Below are 21,544 nucleotides of genomic sequence, written 5' to 3'. Positions count from 1 at the left end.
GTGCTGCATGGGAGCAACACCTGCTATCGCTCCCGAAGTGAAGTGTTGACTTGAATAGCCTCTTTCTCATTTCCCAAAACACACGATCCATACGAGTGCCGGCTCGGCTTTCTAGAAGGCGGGAGGGATGGGAAATTGGTGGGGTTGGCTGCGGGTGAGGGCGCAAAACAAAAGCACGATACACCAGTCTACCTTTTTCATGAAGTTGGACATGTACAGTTTCCTGCAAGAATGGGAACTACACCTGCTCCATCGTTTCCCAGAGATAATGCATGCTTCAGTTTGTGAAAAGGGGATTGTGTGAGGAAAGGTACTATTAACCTCGAAGTGCACTGATGTAAAGGAATAGCACTTGCTGGATTTAGGGGACTTCAGAAGTCACAACAAAATAGGGTAAGAACTTTACTCAAAAATCTTCAAAGATCGGAAACAGTTATTTAAAAAAAAAAAAAAAGAAAAGCACACCAAAAGGATGCCCATTCCTTAATGCTGAACTGGAGAAAATCCCTCCCCCACCACGCCTCTCCCACCCGAATCACTGGGCATTTACCATAAATTAATGCACCTTCCAACACTCCACTTGCTCTCTGTTCACAATAACTTAACAGGGTTGGGGAGAGTTTTCCTGAACAGATTAACATAGTTGTTGCTCACTTAGCTTCCAAATATATAACAGCCCCAGAATCCCAGTGTAGCTCAACTTAAATGTCCTTATGCTCAAAAGAAGAGGAAATGAGTTGTACTTTTCTATTTTACAACAACTGGTATGTTTTCTTTTTTAACACTTGATACGAATGTACTTTTTCCCCCCCACTCCCTCTCCCACCCACCCCCACAGAAAAAAACAGAGGTGGAAGAGATAAATAGGAAGCCGGCTCCCTGGTTCTCTCTTTGCCTCTCTGGCTGAAGAAGGATCATTGTCTCACTGACATCAGTGCAGTGTGAAAACTGTACCCAAAACAGCTCCCCTTACCCTCCCTCATGGAGGGGGCAAAGCGACTCCTACTCCACAAACTTTCTATCTTAACCAAAAACCTTACAATTCACTCGTTTAGGTTGGTTGCATGCCAATGGTTGGCAATGCTCGACTTCTGAAGTCCAAGGCTTTCTGAAACCTACCACTGCCACAAGGTCAGAGGGCATCATTGGAGATTGCTTTGCCATGTCCGCTTAGTAAGCCATTACACGATGCAACAGTGGCTGAGAAATGAAGACTTTACTATGGGATGGACAAGAATTTACAGAGCAGACACTTCAGCTGTGAAAGACTACATTGGGTTAGGGGACATGCTATGCTTTGGGATGGTGTCCCATCCTTTCCTGACAATAGGCAGATCTGGAGGCAGCAACTGGATGTCCCTTACTCCATAGATAATAGAATTTGGTGATTAAAGAGCTTCCTCCACAAGGTGATCCTGGAACACTTATTAATGGACTCTTTGACCAAGCCACTTGCTGCCGAAGTCACAGTATCCAAAGTGTAGTAGGAGTGCTGAAGCATGGCAACAAACCTTGTTGCATGCTTTGTTTTACACTGCTATAACCCCGTTTTTGCTACTCTTGTCACAGTGGCGGTGTGAATGAGGACTTGCTTCCCGGGTGTTTTGGGGAGTGGGCAGGGAAACAGTCCTTTGAGGCCACTTTGTGTGCTGGCTACGGGGTGAGACTCCTCACAGATCTCTCGGATGCCAACTAAAAGGTGCAGCCATTTCTAGTAGAAGTGCTATGTCCAGCGCTCTCTGAATAGACTAATAGGCATTGGCACCATATGAAATTCCCATATACTTCATAATGCCGGCAGTCACTCCACTCAACTACTTTGGTTCTTCGGTCTGCAGTTATGCATCTGTGGTTGATGTATCCCTTCACTGGTCGAACCAAGCTGTAACCCAAGATGGAGGTGCAATGAGGATACTTCCCAGGTGCCAGCCCGAGGTATCCTTCCCAATCTCCAAATGATCCCATCAGTGTCCATAGGAAAATGTAAATGTGCCGGCATCAGTCTCTTTGCAACCGGAGATTCTGGCAGAGGGAAGCAAAGCTGCACAGAGGGGAGGGTCAGAGGAAGCCTGCACCCCCCTTTTTCCATCCAAAGCCCTATATGCTCAGCTTTGCTTTCACTCCCCTCTTGTCGCATGCAGACTTTGCAAAGCGCCATTTCTTGCTTTTAACATTAAACTGTAATAATTCTGGCTTTGTGTATTTCAATATTAAACCATAGTTAAAAGTATAATAAAGTAGAAAAATATGAGAACATATAGATGGTGGATTGTAGTGACATCCCTTGCTGGATCCTTCCCCCTTCCATGTGGAGGAGTTATGGGGATGAACGCCCACTGTTCTTGAGGGACAACTGGAAGATGTCCCAAAGTCTTTAACAAAGCAGCTTGCTTGGAGAGGGAGCCAAGTCAGATGGTTGAGGTCTTGTCTGTTCCATCTGTCACAGGAGAAATGAGAAGTCAGAGCTTTATTTGATGAAAAAAATGATGAAAATATGCTTTATTCCATTTCATTTAAAATCATAAAAGTAGAATTTAATACAACCAGAGGAGTTATTAAAGTCATTGAACATTTGTACTGATTTAAAATATAACAGTGCAATGTTATTAATGTAACATTTTAAACTGATAGTGAAGCAGCTCCCTAAAACTTCCTGTGTGCCTAAGGCTACCAGCCTGAGGTCTGTGGATGAGACATCTAATGCATAAGAATTTGGCCAGCCGCACACAGTCAAACATCATAGCAAAGACAGCAAGTAGCAAATTATGCCGTAATGTAAGTAAAGAGTAACTTTATTAATCATAGTGAACCAAGACCAGTCCAGTACTCACTTAAGTCCTAAGTTCTTGACCCATCTACACTCAATTCATGGCATCTGAACACTTGTGTAGCGTCTGAAAACAGGGTAATGATGTAAAGCATTCTTTGAATTAATGATGCTACTGCAAGGTTGAAAAAAATGAGCATCTGTTCCTTACCTAACCTTATGATCTAATGCAACTGGTACTGTTGAAGCAAATAGATCTGGCTTGTATTTTTAGAACTGCAACTGGCCTATTAGCTTTGTCAGCACAGAGGACTAAATAATGTATGTGTACATATTTGAGAAGGGAAAGTAGGGGACAAGCAGAGGCTTAATCAAAAAGAGGCAGAGGTTTAGTCAAAAAGAGGTTTGAATAAGGGGTGGTGCCAGAAAGGAGAGGTGCACTCAGAAATAAGGGCAGTGAGAAGTGTGTAGCATAAATTGCGAGGAAGTATTGGCAAGGCCAGGGAGAAATGCAGTTGAAAGTACTGCCTGGGACAGACACAGGGAGGGAAACAAACTGATTGGGAGAGGTGAAAGGCTCAAGTGCGGGCCTGGAGATTTGCAGCAGGGAAAGTTATAGGGTGAGACATGTACAGACATGAAGATGGAGGGGCATGGCGAGGTACAGGTGGGAGATAAGTCAGTCTGAGTTGAATGTTGGGAGAGGAGTAGGCTAAGAGATGTATGGTCGAAGACAAGGACCGATAGGGAGAGAGGGGGCGGAATACACATTGGGAGTGATGCTGTCTGGTTAAGTTCTGGAGAGGGAAGGTCAAGGAAACGTACGAGCAGGGAGAATTAGGGTCAAACAGAGGAATGAACCAAGAGGTACACACAAGAGGAGAAAGAGGTTTAGACAGATGCATGTTAGCAAAAGGAATTAAGGTGAAATGTGTAGTCAGAAAAAGGGGCAGGTAGGAAAGGTGCATGCTGGGAGAGATGCTGACAGGCATTGTTTGCGGCAAGCAGGGAGGGGTGCTGGCAGAGAGAGGGGTTTGGTCAGTTACAGGTCGGTGTGTGAGGAGGCTGGTAAAGGTACAGCCAGATGTACAGACAGGGATATTTACAAGGAAAGAGGTTAGGGCATGGTGAGCTTCAAGCTGAGCCGTATACCGAAGGGAAAGGCACAGAGAGGTGCATGGAAATCCTACAAGCTAAAAGAGATGCGGACAGGGAGAGATGCATATACAGATAGGTGCCTGTTGGCTACTGGAAGAGTGAGGTAATAAGTGAAATGGGGAAACTGCAACAATATTTAATAACTACAACACTTCATCGTTGTCAAAAGTTAAAAAGCACATACATCACGATGGTTGCAAGGAATGCAAACCATGGTAATAATGTTTTTCATATTAGGTGGAATACGAAGCTTTGTTCAATTTTTAAGAAACCAGACAAAATACCAACGTTGGTGCATTTTTCAGAAAATTTTAAAAAACAGGATATATGCCTGGCTCTAAAAAAAAAAAAAATCATTGTCAATAATGATTACAGTTCAAGCATTCTCTTCAGTTTCAACAGTTTTGATAAAAGTATGCCTTTATTTAGCTTGGGCATAACAAAACCTTAGAGGCCCTTGTAAGGAAATGCCTCTTTGTGGTCATCCCCAAGTTTTTACACTGATGCTGCTGGTTTTTCGACTCCGAGTGTGCAATGAGGTCTGTTAACCAGACCTCAGTGCCACTGCCCAACCCTAAAGTATATGTCGAGTTGGCTATACCCAATTGAAAATGGCTAACTTACCTGTAAAGTCTCTATAAAATGGTACCCTCATACCCAGGCCATGCAAGTTAAAGGGGTACCCCAGGGCTTGCAGCACTCATTGTGCCACCCTGGTGTTTCCCAAAATAAAACAAGCATCTCTCATCCCCCCTCCCCTTTCAGTCTGCCACTAGTTTTACTGTGGAAAGACTTGGCAGCCCAATCGGCAAGCACAGGGTTACACACTGACCCCTTAGCTGCGCCAACTACTGAATGGAGCAACCAAAGTGGGCACTCCAAGGTATCAAATAACTCGTTACATTAAGCCCAACTTGTATCTAAAGTCGAAATTAATGTGTGCAGCTTTAACAAAGCGGCTACATTGTTGCCTTTAAAACTCCTCTCTCTTCCCAGGCACGCCTGGAGCCTGGTCCATGAGATAACTCTGCCCTCCTGTAGATAAGTGCTAATGACTCCCAAGAAGGAGAACATGGAGGGATGACAAGCCAGGAAGGTGTCACCCCCCCCGCCTGCAGGAAGCCACTTGGGTGTTAGCCACTAAAGGCAACTACAAAGGCAAGCCGCTTTTGAAGGACAAATGTGTAGCACCTGTGGAACAGCTGCCCCACTGTTAAGGTAGGCAGGCTGGCACAGGAGGCAGAAAGGGGAAACCAGTTGCCAAAACAGGGGCGTGTGACCCTGAGGTAGCCACACCCCAGGAGCGGGCTAGTGAGGTCTGTACACGAGGAAAGGGGTCTCGCCATCTTGGGACTGGGAGAATGGTGCATCCTGGGATAGCCAGAAGCAACACTCCACAGGAAGTGTTCACTAGATAGGAGGGAACCTGGTAGCCCATTGGGTATCAACCGCTTCCTGCCCTGAGGGAACTTTGAGTATAAAGAGGGCACCCAGACCTCAGTTTTCAGCGACTTGGAAGAAGGGCTGAAGAAGGACTGCCCTGCTGTACCGAGGGACCAACAAAAAGACTGCACCAACAAAGACTGCACCTGCTCTCTAGCGAAGAGGGTCTGTGCATGCCATGCCCAAGGAGAAGTCGTCTGCAGGGCCTAGCCAAGCGAAATCCAAAGGCCAGCTGACTGGCCTCCTGTTTGCAGCACAGGGACACAACAGCTGAAGAAGCCTCGGGAGGGGTGGGGTGGGGGTGTGGGGGTGTGGGGGGGGAGGGGGGAGTGGGTGTTTGGGGTGGAGGGGTGTTGGCCCAAAGTCTTCAAGCCGCTACCACCGCCGCTGTGCAGCAAGGAGGACCAAAACCTAACACACAGTTACACTCTAGTTCGCTTAGCTGGGTAGTGCTGTCAGAGTTGCTGGGACCCTCAGATGGCGAGTTATTGAATCAAGAAGGAATGGCCTGTAACTGCGATCACGGCCACTGGTATCCAGTGGCGACTGGACTTCAGCCAATTTGGAAAGGACTTTGTGGTATGTTGACCCTGCAAACAGGACCCCCAAACTGCCTTCGTGTACCGAGGAATACCTGCAGGAAGACTCCCGTCGTCAGCATCACATCCACAGCATCCTTAGAGCATCTTCAGCATCATTTATCCGGACCATTCCATAGGAATCCATTCCAACATGAATAAAGTGCCTGGAACTGCTGAAGGGCTGTTTCTCCTATGAAGGTATCTGTTGTGGAGGACCTTGCTGGTCCCCAAATAGCTCTCCTCCCTGCCAGAGATGGTCACCCAAAGTACTTCAAACCAACACCATTGACACTTACCTTAGTTTTCCTTTGGGGGGGAATTTTTTTTTTCCCAAGTGACCAATTGGTTGACTTTTTCAAGCCTTGTTCGCGGTTTACTGAAATTGCTTTTGTTTTTTTATTGCTTGTAAAATCGATATCTCCGGAACCCTCTGGTGGATCTTTTTCGTTATAGTGTCTTGGGCCCATATCTACAAAACTTCAATTTTGCATTTCCTAGAGAGCGCATCTTAAGAAATTGCTATTTAGCAAATGTAAAATGGAATGTACTGGAATAGAGATTTTCTAATAGCGATTCCTACAGAGTCCCAATCGCAATTAGGAAATAGCTAAACAAATTGCACCTGGTTACTATTGGATTGGTCTGATGGTAATAGCATTTCCTAAATACTCATTTTACATTTAGGAAATGCTATGGGTTTAGGTAATAGCAAGTAAGAAAACTATTTGCGATTTCCTATTTTGGGAATTTCAAAATGCAATTTCTACTTGGTAGAAATCACATTTTGCGACCGCATTTTCCCTTTTCTACATATGGAAAGCTTATTTAGCATTTAATGGCCCGAAATTGCGATTCAGTCAGTTCAGAAATGCTAAATGGGTTCATACATACGGGCTAAATTCTTATAAAAATCCAGTCTATTTCTATAAATTGGTGTTGGGTTTCTTGAGTCGTGCCAATTTCTCCTTCAATTGTTTTGGCTCTGTTTAAATTCGTAACACTTGTTCCTCTGTGTAAAACTTGCTGCTCAGAGCCACGGGTACCCAGGGTAGAGCTGAGGATTTTTACAGATGAACCCTACAAAAAGGGTTGTTAAGCGTATTACATGGTGCAGTCACACAACCACACCACATTTCCTCACATCTGCCCTGAAAGAATGGTGAAGTGGTGTTCAACAACACTCCCAGCTCATTCTTGCACCGAACCTCCCATCTAATGAGGTCATGCAGAGTGAAGCTATCACACATTATCTAGTCCCGTAAAGCTATAGAGCCATCCCTCAAGCAAAACTTTCCTTCCGTGCTGAGAACTCACAGCAGAGCTATCTGTCAGGCTACATAGAGTTGAAAATCTGAGGCCCTAGACAGCTAATTTATCCACTCAGATTAGGCAGCTACTGCTGCATGACTGCTTAAGCATAACAGATTAAAAGCGTGTTGCCTATTCATTAAAAAAATAATAGTAAGAATGCTATATTTCCTCTCCCAATCTCTGATGTATGATCCATCAGGGATCATCTACAGTAAGACCTTGCCTGGGTTTTTATTAATTGTAAAAATTTCAGTTGTGCAGCAAATCTGCATGCATGGTACGTTACCACTCAGGCCATTGTCACTGAAAATTAACAATAATGGCCTGCTGCTTGGGAGGGCCAACCTAGTGTTGCCGGCAGTAATGAATTTAAGAACATTGTGATGGCCAACGCTTGATATTAAGGCACGGTCAAACCCAAATCACATTTATGGCAAAGCTTGATTTCCTCACATAGATACTTTAAATCTGAATTATTCATAATACATGGTTGCATCCCAAACATTAGGACAAACAGCCAAACATTATCATTACTGACCATTACATGGGCAAGTGAGGTGAATTCACAGTTCTTTAAACTCTCTAATGGCAGGTACAGATTCGTGGTGGCAGATGATTACACAAACTATCATAAGACTAAGATCCTCCAGACCACATATGCTAATGACCTCAGCCCTAAAATGTAAAAGTTATGGCCACCTCTGGGTTTGTTAAGACCTTTGAACGTGTTATGGCCCACAGTTACAGAGATGGAAATTAAAAGAACACATGTAATACCTTTGAATTAATCACAACATCGTTGTAAATGGTGAGGCAATATGCACACTAAGCTATTCAATCTGCACCACAGAAGCAGAGAGGAACATGCTAGAGAGGGGCCCATCCACGTATCCTGGATAAAACACAGGAACACACCACATGCGACTGCTCACTGCACTCTACTGTCCAAGAGCATTGGTAGGTTGGTAAAGGATTCAGTCCCTCATCACCCATCCTCAGTACCTGTCAAACAAGTTACTTACCTTCGGTAGCGATGTATCTGTAAGAGACACATGCAGTTAGAGTCCTTACATTAGAATTACCCCCCCAGGCGTCAGACTGGATCTGGAGAAATGTTTTCGTAGCAGTACCCTTGCACGTCAGTAGGTGGCATGCGTCGTCTACTTAGACGCCGCCTCTGAGCGCTGAGGCCAGTTCTGACACGACTTTCCATGCCAGAAGCGCAGAGCCATGCAAGACACTGACCACTGGTGCACATAACTAGGGTCGTAGAAGGGAGTCCCTATCCCTAGAAGTCAGTTCGCAGATTAGGGAGGATGGGTGGGGCGGTAAGGAATCTACAACTACATATATCTCTTACAGATACATTGTTACCGAAGGTAAGTAACTTGTTCATCTGAATGAGACTATGGTTATATATTCCTTACCTTAGAATAGATACCCCAGCAATGCCAACCCCTGTGGTGGGTGTGCAAACTAAGTTCACACCAAGAAGTCCTGAAGAACAGAACGACCAAAAAAGCAGCATCTCCGAACCTGGGTGTCCAGACAGTAATGTTTTGTGAATGTGTGCAGGGATGCCTACGTGGCTGCCTGGAAAATGTCAAGCAAGTGAACTCCACGTCCCAATGCAGTAGTGGCTGCCTTCGCACTGGTAGAGTAGGCGCGCAGTCCTAATGGAGTTTCCTTTTTTGCCAAAGAATAAAAGATTTTAATGCATTAGACAACCCATCGAGAGATGGCATGTTTGTGCACCGACGGACCTTTCTTGGCACCCACATAACCCAATAAGAGTTGATCGTCCTCCCGGAAGTCTTTAGTGTGGTCAAGGCAGAAGGTCAGCGCACGTTTTGGTTCCAGACGGTGGAGTCTCTCCTCCTCTTTGGAAGGGGGCAGAGACAGAAAGCAGGTGGGCAAGGTGATGGTCTGGCCTATGTGGAAAGATGTCACCACTTGTGGCAGAAAAGGCGGCCTAGTACAAAGGACCACTTTGTCTGGATGGACACCAAGAATGGCAGGTTTGGAAAAAGAGCCTGAAGCTCACTCACCCTGTGGACAGATGTAACGGCAAGCAGGAAAGCAGTCTTTAAAGTAAGAAGACAAAGAGGACAATTAGTAATGGCTCAAAGGGAGCACACACAAGATAAGTGAAGACAAGATTCAAGTCCCACTGAGGCATTACCAAAGGAGGAGGAAAGAGTGGAGTAATGCCCTTCAGAAATCTGTTAATGATAGGGGGACTTGAAAAAAGAAGGCTGATCAAGAAGGCAAAGAAAGGCCGAAATATAGCCTTTAAGAGGGCTCAGAGCAGAGCCCTGCTGGGCCAAAGATAGAATGAAGAGGAGAACCTCTGAAAGGGGGGCAGAGAAAGGGATCCACAGCCTTTGCTATGCACCATGACACAAATGAGTTCCATCTACAGGCGTATACCATTTTACTGGGGGGACGCCTGGCTGGCAAGATAACATTACAGGCTACGGGAGGAAGGCCGAAAGCTGTCAACTGTCTCCGCTCAATCGCCAAGCAAGGTGGCAGCGACTGGACAGGTTCGGGTGGAGAACCATCCCCTGCTGCTGTGACAGAAGATCTTCCCAAAGAGGCAGTCTGATCCGAGGATAGATGGCCATGCTCAAGAGCTCGGGTATTAGACTCTTCACGCCCAGTCTGGAGCCACAAGAATTACTTGAGCCTGGTCATGCTTGATCTTCTGCACTCTGGGTAGAAGTGGTAAAGGCATACAGGAGGCTGCAATTCCACTTGTGATGAAAGGCATCGCCGAGCGAGTGCCACCTTGGAAACTCCAACGCGCATTGCGTGTTCTCTTTGGTGACGAATAGATCTAACCAAGGCTCTCCCCACTGCTGAAAGAGACATTGCACCACCACTGAGTGAAGACACCATTCGTGATCCATCATGCACCGGCGGCTGAGTCTGTCCGCCCTGGCATTCAGGGAACCTGACAGGTGTTGAACCACCAGGGATATGCCCTAATGTTCCAGCCATGTTCAAAGTTGAAGAGCCTCTTGACATAGGGTCCACAACCCCACCCCGGCCGGTTTGTGAACACCTGCACTACTTCCTTTGACAGAGGGAAGGAATGCCTTCAGTGCAACACGAATCGCCCGGAGCCCCAGAAGGTTGATGTGGAGCCTAGACTCCGCCGGAGACCAGGGATCCCTGATCTGCGCCTCTCCCATGTGGCCGACCCATCCCAGGAGTGACAAATCCGTTACCACTGTGAACTCTGGTTGGAGAGAGATATGCAGCTGACCCAATCTTGGTTCGTTAGCCACCACTGCAACTGACTCGCAGTCCCCTCCGAGGTCTGGACGACATCGGAAAGATTGCCCTGATGCAGTGCCACTGGAACTTCAGGTCCCACTGCAGAGCCTGCATATGCGATCTGGCATGATCTACCAGTGGAACGCAGGAGGCCATGAGGCCCAGCAGCCTCAGTCATTCTTCCCGAATCTGGGCTAGAGGCGGAAACATCGGTATCATAGCCCGAATATCCCGAACTCGCTGCTTGAGAGGATAAGCCTAAAAGTGCGCTGTATCCAGAACTGCTCCGATGAAAAGGAGCTTCCGAGAGGGAATCAGGTGCAACTTTGGCATGTTGATAGTGAACCCCTGCGAATGCAGGAGGTCCGCCGTAGTACGGAGGTGAGAGATGGCAGCCTGGGGCGAGCCCACCTTCAACAGCCAGTCGTCGAGATAGGGGAAGACTGGAACCCCTGATCTGTGCAGATGAGCTGCGACCACTGCCATCACTTTCGTGAACACCCGAGGGGCACTGGTAAGGCTAAAGGGGAGCACGGTAAACTGAAAATGCTCGTGGCCTACCGTGAACCGTAGGTAACGCCAGTGGGCAGTCAAGACGGGGATGTGAAAATAAGCGTCCTGCAAGTTTAACGCTACCATCCAGTCTCCAAGGTCGAGGGCAAACAGGACCGGAGTCAAGGTTAACACTTTGAACTTCTCCTTCGAAAATAAGCAGTTGACATCCCGGAGGTCTAAGAAAGGACGCAGGCCCTTGTCCTTCTTGGGTACCAGGAAGTAGTGGGAATAGCAACCACAACCAACTTCTGGAACAGGGACTAGTTCGATAGCTTCCTTGGCTAAGAGAGCCATAACTTCCTCTTGGAGAAGGGCCACGTGATCCTCTGACATGCGATGGACTGTTGGTGGGATGGGTAGTCTTGAAGGGGAGGGAGTAGCCCCTTCGGACTATCTGCAAAACCCACCTGTCCGACGTGATGGTTTGCCAGTGGGGGAGATGATGGCGGATCCTGCCGCCCACTGGCAACTGGTGGCCCTAAAGTTGGACTAGCGAGGTTTGGAGGCTGCTGCAGGGGGGTGGGAGAGAATTAGTGGACTGACCGGCCCGCGACGGTGGGTCCCACATACCAGACCGCGACATCGCCCGAAAAGCCAGTGGACTTCAGGCAGGCGTAGTGTCGCAGGGCTACGGACGTTGAAATTGTTCTGCCTGGCGAGTCGGTGGTGTCCAGCCCACACCTAATGGCGAACTTCGCTGCATCTCTGCCCTCAGCGATTGCACGGGAGAAAGTGGCCCGGGCCTCCTACGGAAACCGCGGCAACACCTGCACAACCGTATCCCACACACAGTGGGAATAACGGCCAAAAGACATGCAGTGTTCACCGACCACAGTCCCAAGCTGGCGGAAGAAAACATCTTGCCAAGATGATCCAGCTTCTTGGATTCCCTATCTGGGGGAGCAGTAGGGAATGCGCCCTTAGATGTAGAGGCTTGGACCACCAAGTTTTCAGGGGCAGGGTATTAGGAGAGGAAAAGTGGGTTACTCGGGGCCGGGTGGTGGTGGTGTTAGGCAATCATCCTATCCAAAAGGAGCCCCTGTGCTGGGCTTGCACCAGGGGGGCAGAAGGAGGTCACTTAGGGCCTCAATGATTGGCAGTAGGGGCTCTGAAGAGGCCGCTGCCGGTTGAAGCACCTTGGTCAGGAGGTTGGTCCTGACCACCACCGTAGGAAGCTCAAGGTTCAAGGCCTCAGCCGCCCTATTCAACACCACTGCGTATGAGGCTCCCTCCTCCATAGCCACGGTAGGAGGAGAAAGCATACCAGGGTCTGTGGAGGTATCCAGACCACTGACATCACTCAACTCCTCTCTCCAGTCCGGTTCACTCAACTGCTCAGCTAAACGGTCACCAGACCCCGCCCAGTCCTCCATGTCCTCTTCTGGCTGCCACTTAGGGCGGCGAAAAGGAAGGCCAGGATAGAACAATGGTACAAAATTAGCCCCCGGCGCCGGATCCGGTGTTGGGCGACGTTGGTCCGGCTCCGTGTCCAGATCAGGATGGAGGGCGGGGTCAACGCCTGCTGGGGACACAGCCGGCATCAGAGGCATAGTCAGTGGATTCGACGCCATAGGAGTCGTAAGGTCAACCGGCGCCAATACGGATCCAGGCCTGGATACCAGGGGTCCCTGCGGCGCCGGGGCCAAAGTCGCCGGGTTTGAAGGCCTAGAATCCCCAGCCGAGTCCACAGGGCCTGAAGGAGCGCAGGCATAGCCAGGTGGCCCAAAGATCGTGTGAAGGGCTTTCTAAAAACTACTAAGTTGGGCATGGGTCGCTCTGGCTCCCGGAAAAAGGAGGGAAGCTCAGAGCCGACTCAGCAGGCTCCGCAGGCGGAGCCGCAAGACGACCACAATCCGCATCCTGTCGGCCGGGGAGAACGCGAAGAACGGCGATGCTTCTCCTTTTTATGCCTCGACTTACCCGAAGACGACGACTTTGACGATGAGTGGTGGTGATGACTCCGCGACTGGTCCCGCAAACTGCCTCTCGACCGTGACCTTGAGCAGCGCGGAGTGGACTGCGGGGCCTCGAGAAGCTTTCGGGAACGTTCCCGCAAAGACTTCGGGTTCATGGCCTGGCAGTCAGAGCATGATTTCGGGTCGTGGTTGCGCTCCAAACACCAAAGGCACACGAGGTGCGGGTCCGTAAACTACATCAATTTGTGACAGGAGTCACAAGCCTTGAAGACAGTTCAAGGACGGGACATCCCTACGTGCTCCAGGAGTCGAACGACTCGAAAAGAAGTCGACACAAGTAAAAATAAATAGTAACCAATGTGACTAGAGTTACTTGTCCTTCCAGATCTGCACTGGCTGGTGCGGAAAAAAGAAAGAACTGACGTCAGTGAGCAAGGGCGGCATCTAAGTAGACACAGTGACGTCATTCTGGTAACCACGCCGCCGGACGCGAAGTCGACAAACGTCACCTACCGACACGCAGGGGTACTGCTATGAAAACATTTCTCTGGATACAGTCTGACGCCTGGGGGTAATTCTAAAATAAGTAATCTATAACTACGGTCCCTTTCAGATTCCATTAATTATTGGGGCCTACAAAGAGTGCGAAAATTAACAACATGCTGAGCAGTTGAAAGAGAACCTCCTGTCAATCCATTCTCCAAGTTTGACACTCCTATTGGTGTATGACCTTCCCATGTAAGCAACTTTTAAATGCCCTTCTAACAACTGATGTGGGCCATAATTGCGTAAAACATTACACAGGTCACTGCTCAGAGAAATTGCATTTTGCTGTAAGGGTTCTTCAAAAGTAAACATGAGTAACCTCTGTACTTTCCGTTGCCTTCTAAAAGGCCCACTTGTCCAAGAGATGATGGCGAAGCCAATGGGGTTTCTGAAATTAAAATGCACATCAACCTGTCCACAGACAGTGACTAATATGATGAAGCCTGAGGAAGCGCCCTATTTCTCTCTCTCCAAGACCCCACTTGTGAGATCTAGTCAGATTGTCAGGCTGAGTCCTGATGTCACCTGAGGCCAAACCAAGAATGTTGCAGTGCCTCAAGAATTACCCTCAACACATCAGCCAAGTGTTTCTGATCACTTCATGTAACCTATTTGCCTTCCGAGTTATATCCATCATTGTTACGTCCCCAAAGGGACCTTTCCATTTAAGAAAGAGGTTTGAACCTCCACCTTAGAAATATCCAGAATCAAGCAATGCTTGCTCTTATGCCCAAACCAAAACTTAGCTGCTTTGCTCTCACTGGCTTTACAAAACAATATGCTACTTTATAATACCCAAAGACAATAATAAAGTCGCCAAGAATCTACAAACATCTCACCCTGGAATACGGACCCATCTTTTTTTATATGACACATGCCAATCATTTTCCCACAGGCTAAATGGGCATTATTCTTGTTGCAAAATACATGCCCATTAGATATAGTACAGCAGAATGAATTCTTTACATTGGCACACGAAAACCTTCATGACTATTATAATGTGCCAGATTATGACTACATTTCACAAGAATGTGTCTATTTACTATTTGTTTTTATTTCACTACTCTGCTGGTCTAGCTTTTCCGGTCATTCTTTCATCTCACTTTTGTCCTTTTGTCAATGCGGTCTCGGAGGTCTCTGCCCTGCTCTGTTCCTCACATTTTCCTTGTCCTCACATTTCCCCATGTCCTGTCTCCCCTAGTATATCCTGCTCCATTTTTCTCATTTCCTGCCTTTCTCTTTCCCCTTGGTCTTCGTTCAGCTCTCCTTTTTCTTAACACCTATGTATTCTACTAGACATAGATGACTATAGTTTGTCTTCTTGCAATTTTTAGCGGCATGAACAGTGGCAGCTCCTCCGCTAAGGCTTAGAAGCATCACCCACTGCTCCGCAGCAGGAAAAATAAAATTATAATAACTTGCGTTATTATTTTAGGTCTCCTTCTGCTGTGGCAACTATCTGGGCGGGCGGGGCTGCTCTGAATACAGAGAGGCAGGGGAGGAGAGGTTTGCCCACTTCTAAGTGCACAACTGTTTGGTCAGCCCTCTCAGGCCGCTAAAAAAAGTCATGCGCACTTCGCATATTCTCCATGCAGGCTGCATTACAGCCTGCATGGAGTACATGACCAGGCCCCCATTCCCTGACTAAGCGCCAATCCACGGCGCTCAAACCAATCACAACGCCGCATTGCAATGCAATAGGACTCGCATTTGTGAGAGTTTAAGCTATTGGCATTGTAAATGACGAAGCCCTTTATCTATTTTGATAATTAACACATAAATAAAAGACATGGTCATTTACTATGCCAATAGCTCAAACTCTAGTAAATGCGAGACCTATTGCATGTAAAAAAAGTGGCCGCCATTGTCACGAGCTGCTTGGCAAGTGAAAGCTTGCATGGTGCGCTAAATGTTGCAGGAAAGCATGTGGTGCCTGCAGTAGGAGAATCCCAAAAGAAAATAGTGCTTACAGACTAAATAAGACATACCGTGTAACAACCAAAGTAAAAGGGCCAATCCTCATGGGAGGTTACAAATGAAGACAAGGCAGTACTGAGGAGGGACTAACAAGCCTATTAATGAATCGGAAAACAGCATTTACGAAGGACAATGACACAAGCCAATGACAAATATGGGCGGAGCTTTAAGTCCATACTCAAATACAGCATGCCTCGCAGAGGAGCGCATGCGCTGTCCAGGCTCGACCTAACAAATCAAGGAGCAAAGGAGATAAGGGACCCAGCTTTCTCCTGACTACTACAGTATGCGGCAGTTGGTCAACCCTCTTCAGTCACTGTATTACCTCTATGTGAGCAAAGGCCGCTGCCCTTTTACAAAGAGCACATGAACACACGAAGTTATTCCCTTCAGTGCCACGTGTAGTGTGTGCCGTGCCATTGAGACTAAAGAACAAGTTACTTACCTTCGGTAACGATGTATCTGTAAGAAACATTATTTAGTTAGATTCCTCACCTTAGAATATCCCCAGACGTCAGGCTGAATCCAGAAAGATTTTTGTAGCAATACCCCTTGCGCGTCGCTAGGCGTTGTCTGCGGCTCCGCGTCTGTCGTCGGCGTCGTGTGCCGGAATGACAGAGTACTTAGACGCTGCCCTCGCGCGCTGACGTCAGTTCTTATACATAGCTTTCCGCGCCAGGGACGCTGAGCCATGCAAGAGACCGACACTGGTGCCAAAAAATCTAGGGCCCTGAAAGGGAGAACCTTAACCCTAGATGTCGGTTCGCAGAACGGGGAGGCTGAGTGGGTCGGTGAGGAATCTAACTAACTAATGTTTCTTACAGATACATCGTTACCGAAGGCAAGTAACTTGTTCATCTGAAAGAAACACGTTAGTTAGATTCCTAACCTTAGAATAGATACCCCAGCAATACCAACCCCGGAGGTGGGCCTGCGAACCAAGATCACACCAGAAAGTCCTGGAGAACAGAACGGCCAAAGTGGCCATCTCTCCGGACTTGGCTGTCCAGGCAATAGTGCTTGGCGAACGTGTGCAGTGAAGCCCACGTCGCCGCCTGACAGATGTCCTGCAAGGGGACTCCCCGTCCCAGGGCAGTTGTCGCCGCTGTGGCCCGGGTGGAATGGGCTCGCAGCCCAACTGGAGGGACCTTTTTCGCCAAAGAATAGCAGAGTTTAATACACAACACGACCCATCGCGAGATGGTCCGCTTGTGCACAGCTTTACCCTTCTTCACACCTACATATCCAACAAAAAGTTGGTCGTCCACCCGGAACTGGTTTGTGCGGGCCAAATAAAATGACAGCGCACGTTTTGGGTCCAGACGGTAGAGCCTCTCCATCTTTTGAAGGATGCGGAAAGAAGGTGGGCAGCGTGACAGATTGCCCGATGTGAAAGGGAGTCACGACTTTAGGAAGGAAAGAAGGACGGGTCCAGAGGACAACCTTGTCTGGATGAACTGAAAGGAAGGGAGGCTTAGCTGACAGAGCCTGGAGCTCACTCACCCGCCTAGCGGAGGTGATAGCCACTAGGAAGGCAGTTTTCAGAGTCAGTAGACGAAGTGGACAGTTGTGAAGGGGCTCAAAGTGAGCGCACATCAGAAAAGTAAGAACAAGGTTCAAGTCCCACTGAGGCATTACGAATGGAACAGGAGGGAACATATGAGTAATGCCCTTGAGAAAACGGGAGACAACAGGGGACTTGAAAAGAGAAGGCTGATCAGGAAGCCGTAAGAAGGCAGAGTTGCAGCAAGATAACCTTTCAAGATGCCCAGAGCAGAGCCCAGCTGGGCCAAAGAAAGAAGAAAGAGGAGAACCTCAGAAAGAGGGGCAGAAAGGGGATCCACAGCCTTTGCTGTGCACCATGCCACAAATTTGTTCCAACGGCAGGCGTATACCGTCTTTGTGGAGGGACGCCTGGCTGCCAGAATGACATCACAGACTTCAGGAGGCATGACAAATGGCATCAACTGTCGCCGCTCAATCTCCACGCATGGAGGTGGAGGCTGGACAGGTTTGGGTGGAGGACCGTCCCCTGCTGCTGCGACAGAAGGTCCTCCTGAAGAGGCAGTCGTATCGGGGGATCGATGGACATACTGAGTAGCTCGGGATACCAGTACCTTCGTGCCCAATCCGGAGCCACCAAGATGACTTGGGCCCGGTCGCGCCTGATCTTCTTCAGCACTCTGGGCAGAAGTGGTATAGGCGGAAAGGCGTACAACAGACCGCAACTCCACTCGCGACGAAAAGCGTCTCCGAGCGAGTGCCGCCTTGGAAATTCCAACGCGCAGAACTGCTGACATTGCGCGTTCCCTTCGGTGGCGAATAGATCTAACCAAGGCTCTCCCCACTGCAGAAAGAGACCTTGCGCCACGTCCGAGTTCAGACACCATTCGTGATCCATCATGCACCAGCGGCTGAGTTAGTCTCCTCTGGAGTTCAGAGAGCCCGCCAGATGTTGAACCACCAGGGTGATGCCCTGATGTTCCAGCCATGTCCAGAGGCGCAGAGCCTCCTGACAAAGGGTCCACAACCCCACCCCGCCCTGTGTGTTGCAATACCACATGGCGGTGGTGTTGTCCGTGAACAACTGCACAACACTTCCCCGGACAGAGGGAAGGAAGGCTTTTAGTGCAAGATGGATCGCCCTCAGCTCCAATAGGTTGATATGGAGCAGAGTCTCCGCCGGAGACCAGAGTCCTCTGATCTCCGCCTCTCCCATATGGCCCCCCCATCCCAGGAGGGACGCATCCGTCACTACGACATGCTCCGGTTGGGGTAGGGAGAGGGATCTGCCGCTGACCCAATCGCGATTCGTGAGCCACCACTGCAGCTGGTTCGCAGTGCCCTCCGAGATCAAGACATGGTCGGACAGGTTGCCTCGATGCTGGGCCCACTGAAACTTCAGGTCCCACTGCAGAGCCCACATCCGCCACCTGGCGTGAGGTACCAACAGGATGCAGGAGGCCATCAGCCCCAGAAGCCGCAGCACCAACCTGACCAAAACCCAGGACAGAGGCCGGAAGATGGAAATCAGGGCCTGAATGTCTCGGACCCGCTGTTCCGGCGGATAGACCCGGAACTGCGCCGAATCGAGAACCGCCCCAATGAAAAGGAGCTTCTGGGAGGGACTCAGGTGCGACTTCGGCACATTGATGGAGAACCCCAGCGAGTGTAGGAGGTCGGCCGTAGTCTGGAGGTGGGAGACGACTTGCTGGGGCGAGCCCGCCTTTAACAGCCAGTCGTCGAGATAGGGGAAGACTGGAACCCCTGACCGGCGCAGATGAGCTGCGGCCACCGCCATCACTTTCGTGAAATCCCAAGGGGCACTGTTGAGGCCGAAGGGGAGCACGGTGAACTGAAAGTGCTCCTGACCCAACGTGAACCGCAGGTAACGCCGGTGGGCCGGCAGGACGGGGATGTGGAAATAAGCGTACTGCAAGTCCAACGTTACGATCCAGTCTCCAGGGCAGCCAGAACCTGAGCTAAAGTGAGCATCTTGAACCGGTCCTTCCGGAGGAAAGCGTTGACGCTCCTGAGGTCCAAGATCGGGCGTAGGCCCCCTTTGCCCTTCTTGGGAACCAGAAAGTAGTGAGTATAACAACCACGACCTACTTCTGGACCAGGAACGCGCTCGATGGCCTCTTTGGTCAAGAGGGCCGAAACTTCCTCTCGTAGAAGATACAAATGATCCCCCGACATACGGTGGTTCAGCGGTGGCATGGCTGGAGGGGTCGTCTCGAAGGGGAGGGAGTAGCCCCTTCGGACTATTTGCAGCACCCACCTGTCCGACGTGATGGAGCGCCAGTGGAGCAGGTGATGACGAACCCTGCCGCCCACTGGCGTTGAATGGGCCTGAAAGCTCGGACTAGGAAGGCATTGAGGTGGATGCTGCCCGGGTGGATGTGGACTGACCGGCACGTTGACCTCCAGTACCGCCTCGGCGGAATCCGCGACCACGTGCAGGTTGGTTCTGCGGCCGGTGGCTGTGCGGACGTGAGGAGGCGCCCTTTCCTTGGCCACGAAAGGCGGAAGTTTGCGGCCGCGGGGCCAAAAGACCCAAGGACTTGGCCGTGGCCCGGGAGTCCTTGAACCGAGCCAGCGCACTGTCCGCCTTCTCACCAAAAAGGCGAGTGCCATCAAAGGGCATGTCCATGAGGGAACTCTGGACATCCCCCGAAAATGACGTGGACCTCAGCTAGGCGTGACGCCGAAGCGCCACCGTGGTGGAAATCGCCCGACCCAGCGAGTCCGTGGTGTCAAGTCCACACCGTATGGCATGTCACGCTGCATCTCGCCCGTCAGCAAGTGCCTGGGAGAGACGTGTCCGGGCCTCCTCCGGACACAGGGGCAGCACGTCCTCCACCGTATCCCACAGAGAGTGGGAATAACGGTCCAAAAGGCAAGCGGTATTGAAAGACCGCAGTCCCAAACTCCGGGACGAGAACAGTTTCTTGCCAAACTGTTCCAACCTCTTGGATTCCCGATCCGGAGGAGCGGACGGGAAGGAGGATTGGGAGGTTGAGGCCTGGATAACCAGACTCTCGGGGGTGGGGTGTTGGGAAAGGAAACTGGGGTCGCCCGGAGCAGGGCGGTGGCGCCAGGCAACGTTCCGGTCCACAGGAGGGACTGTGGAGGGCTTGGACCAAGTGCCCTGCAGAACGTCAATGAGGGCCTCATTAAACTGCAGCAGAGGCTCAGTGGAGCTTGCTGTGGGTTTAAGGACCTCAGTGAGGACGTTAGTCCTCACGGCCACAGCAGGCAACTCGAGCTCTAGGGCTTCGGCCGCCTTGCGCAGCACCACTGAGAAGACTGCACCCTCCTCCGAGGCCACAGTCGGAGGAGAGATGAAACCAGCGTCCGGGGAAGTATCCAGACAGCTGGCATCCCCCAATTCCTCTGCCCAGTCCTGAGAAAGTTGGGCCTGAGCGGCCATAGGGTCATCAGACCCCTCCCAGTCGCCCTCGTCATCCGATTCCCGATAAACAGGAGGAACGATCGGAGGCGGGCAGTAGATGAAGCGTTCACCAATCGGCGCCGGCAGCGGCGCCGGGCGGTGTCGGGCCCGGACCGGGGCTAAACTGGGGAACGACGCCGTCCCCGGACGGCGTCGGAGGTGGAAGCGGTGTCAGCGCCGTGGGGTCAACCGGCGCCGACCGAGATCCAGGCCTGGATCCCTCAGGGACCTGCGGTGTCGGCGCCAGAGCCATCGACTGCGCCGGAGCCGCCGGCACGCGAGGTCTCCAAGTCGAACCTGCGGGGCCCGAAGGCGCGCCTACAGGCGTAGACGGCGGAGCCAGGCCCCTCATGGCCGAGAGGAAGGCACTGACTATACATATTGAAAGAGCCTATACAGATTGAATGAGGATTATCTTGGTAGATTCGTGAGCTCCAAACAAAAAGTTTAAAGAATGCGCCAACTGTGCACTATACCGGACAACTTATAAAGACCACCATATATAGTTATTGTAGGACGTCATCACAGAGCTGTCCAGGGAATATCATCAATCAGGCCCTGCACATCAGTACGGAGTCTATAAATCCATTTCTGTTCCCTTTTGAACAAAAATTGTGAAATTCACTCACATGAGCAGGTATGTATGGCTGTTCACGTACAGACCACTTGAGATCTTCCACTTTATGATTGAGCATCAGAAAGTGATTATTCAAGCGAGTGGCCTGTTTTTTGCACCGAATTGTGCTCTGTGTGCACAGTTGGCGCATTCTTTAAACTTTTTGTTTGGAGCTCACGAATCTACCAAGATAATCCTCATTCAATCTGTATAGGCTCCTTCAATATGTATAGTTGGTCATTACTCCTTCCTTACCCCCCCTTTTCATACATTCAGGGATACTACGATTTCACATTGAGCTGACTTACACTAAGCCGATATACACAATCATAAGAACCATTATGTTGAGCTGCATTATGGAAATATATTTATGAGGTTGTCAGCTTGTGCCAGCTCTGTTGAGGTATAATAATCCCCCATTATATAGGGAGTTGTAGG

The 21,544-nt window shown here is 49.8% G+C and overlaps 1 protein-coding gene across 1 annotated transcript in view; it reads right to left on the bottom strand.

Moving 5' to 3' along the window:
* Nucleotides 1-1,201: 1,201 nt before the first annotated feature.
* The window catches only part of LOC146797775 (protein Smaug homolog 2-like), an 898,446-nt gene continuing 878,103 nt past the window's right edge, over nt 1,202-21,544 (bottom strand). Inside the window, exon 12 of the mRNA XM_085627650.1 lies at nt 1,202-2,437. The gene's annotated coding sequence lies outside the window, so the exon portion shown is untranslated. The remainder of the gene's footprint in view (nt 2,438-21,544) is intronic.

The sequence above is a fragment of the Triturus cristatus genome, chromosome 9 (genome assembly GCF_964204655.1).
Source record: "Triturus cristatus chromosome 9, aTriCri1.1, whole genome shotgun sequence".
In the NCBI taxonomy this organism is placed as follows: Eukaryota; Metazoa; Chordata; class Amphibia; order Caudata; family Salamandridae; genus Triturus; species Triturus cristatus.
The sequence above is the reverse complement of the archived record's forward strand: the minus strand, read 5'-3'. Positions and strand labels throughout refer to the sequence as shown.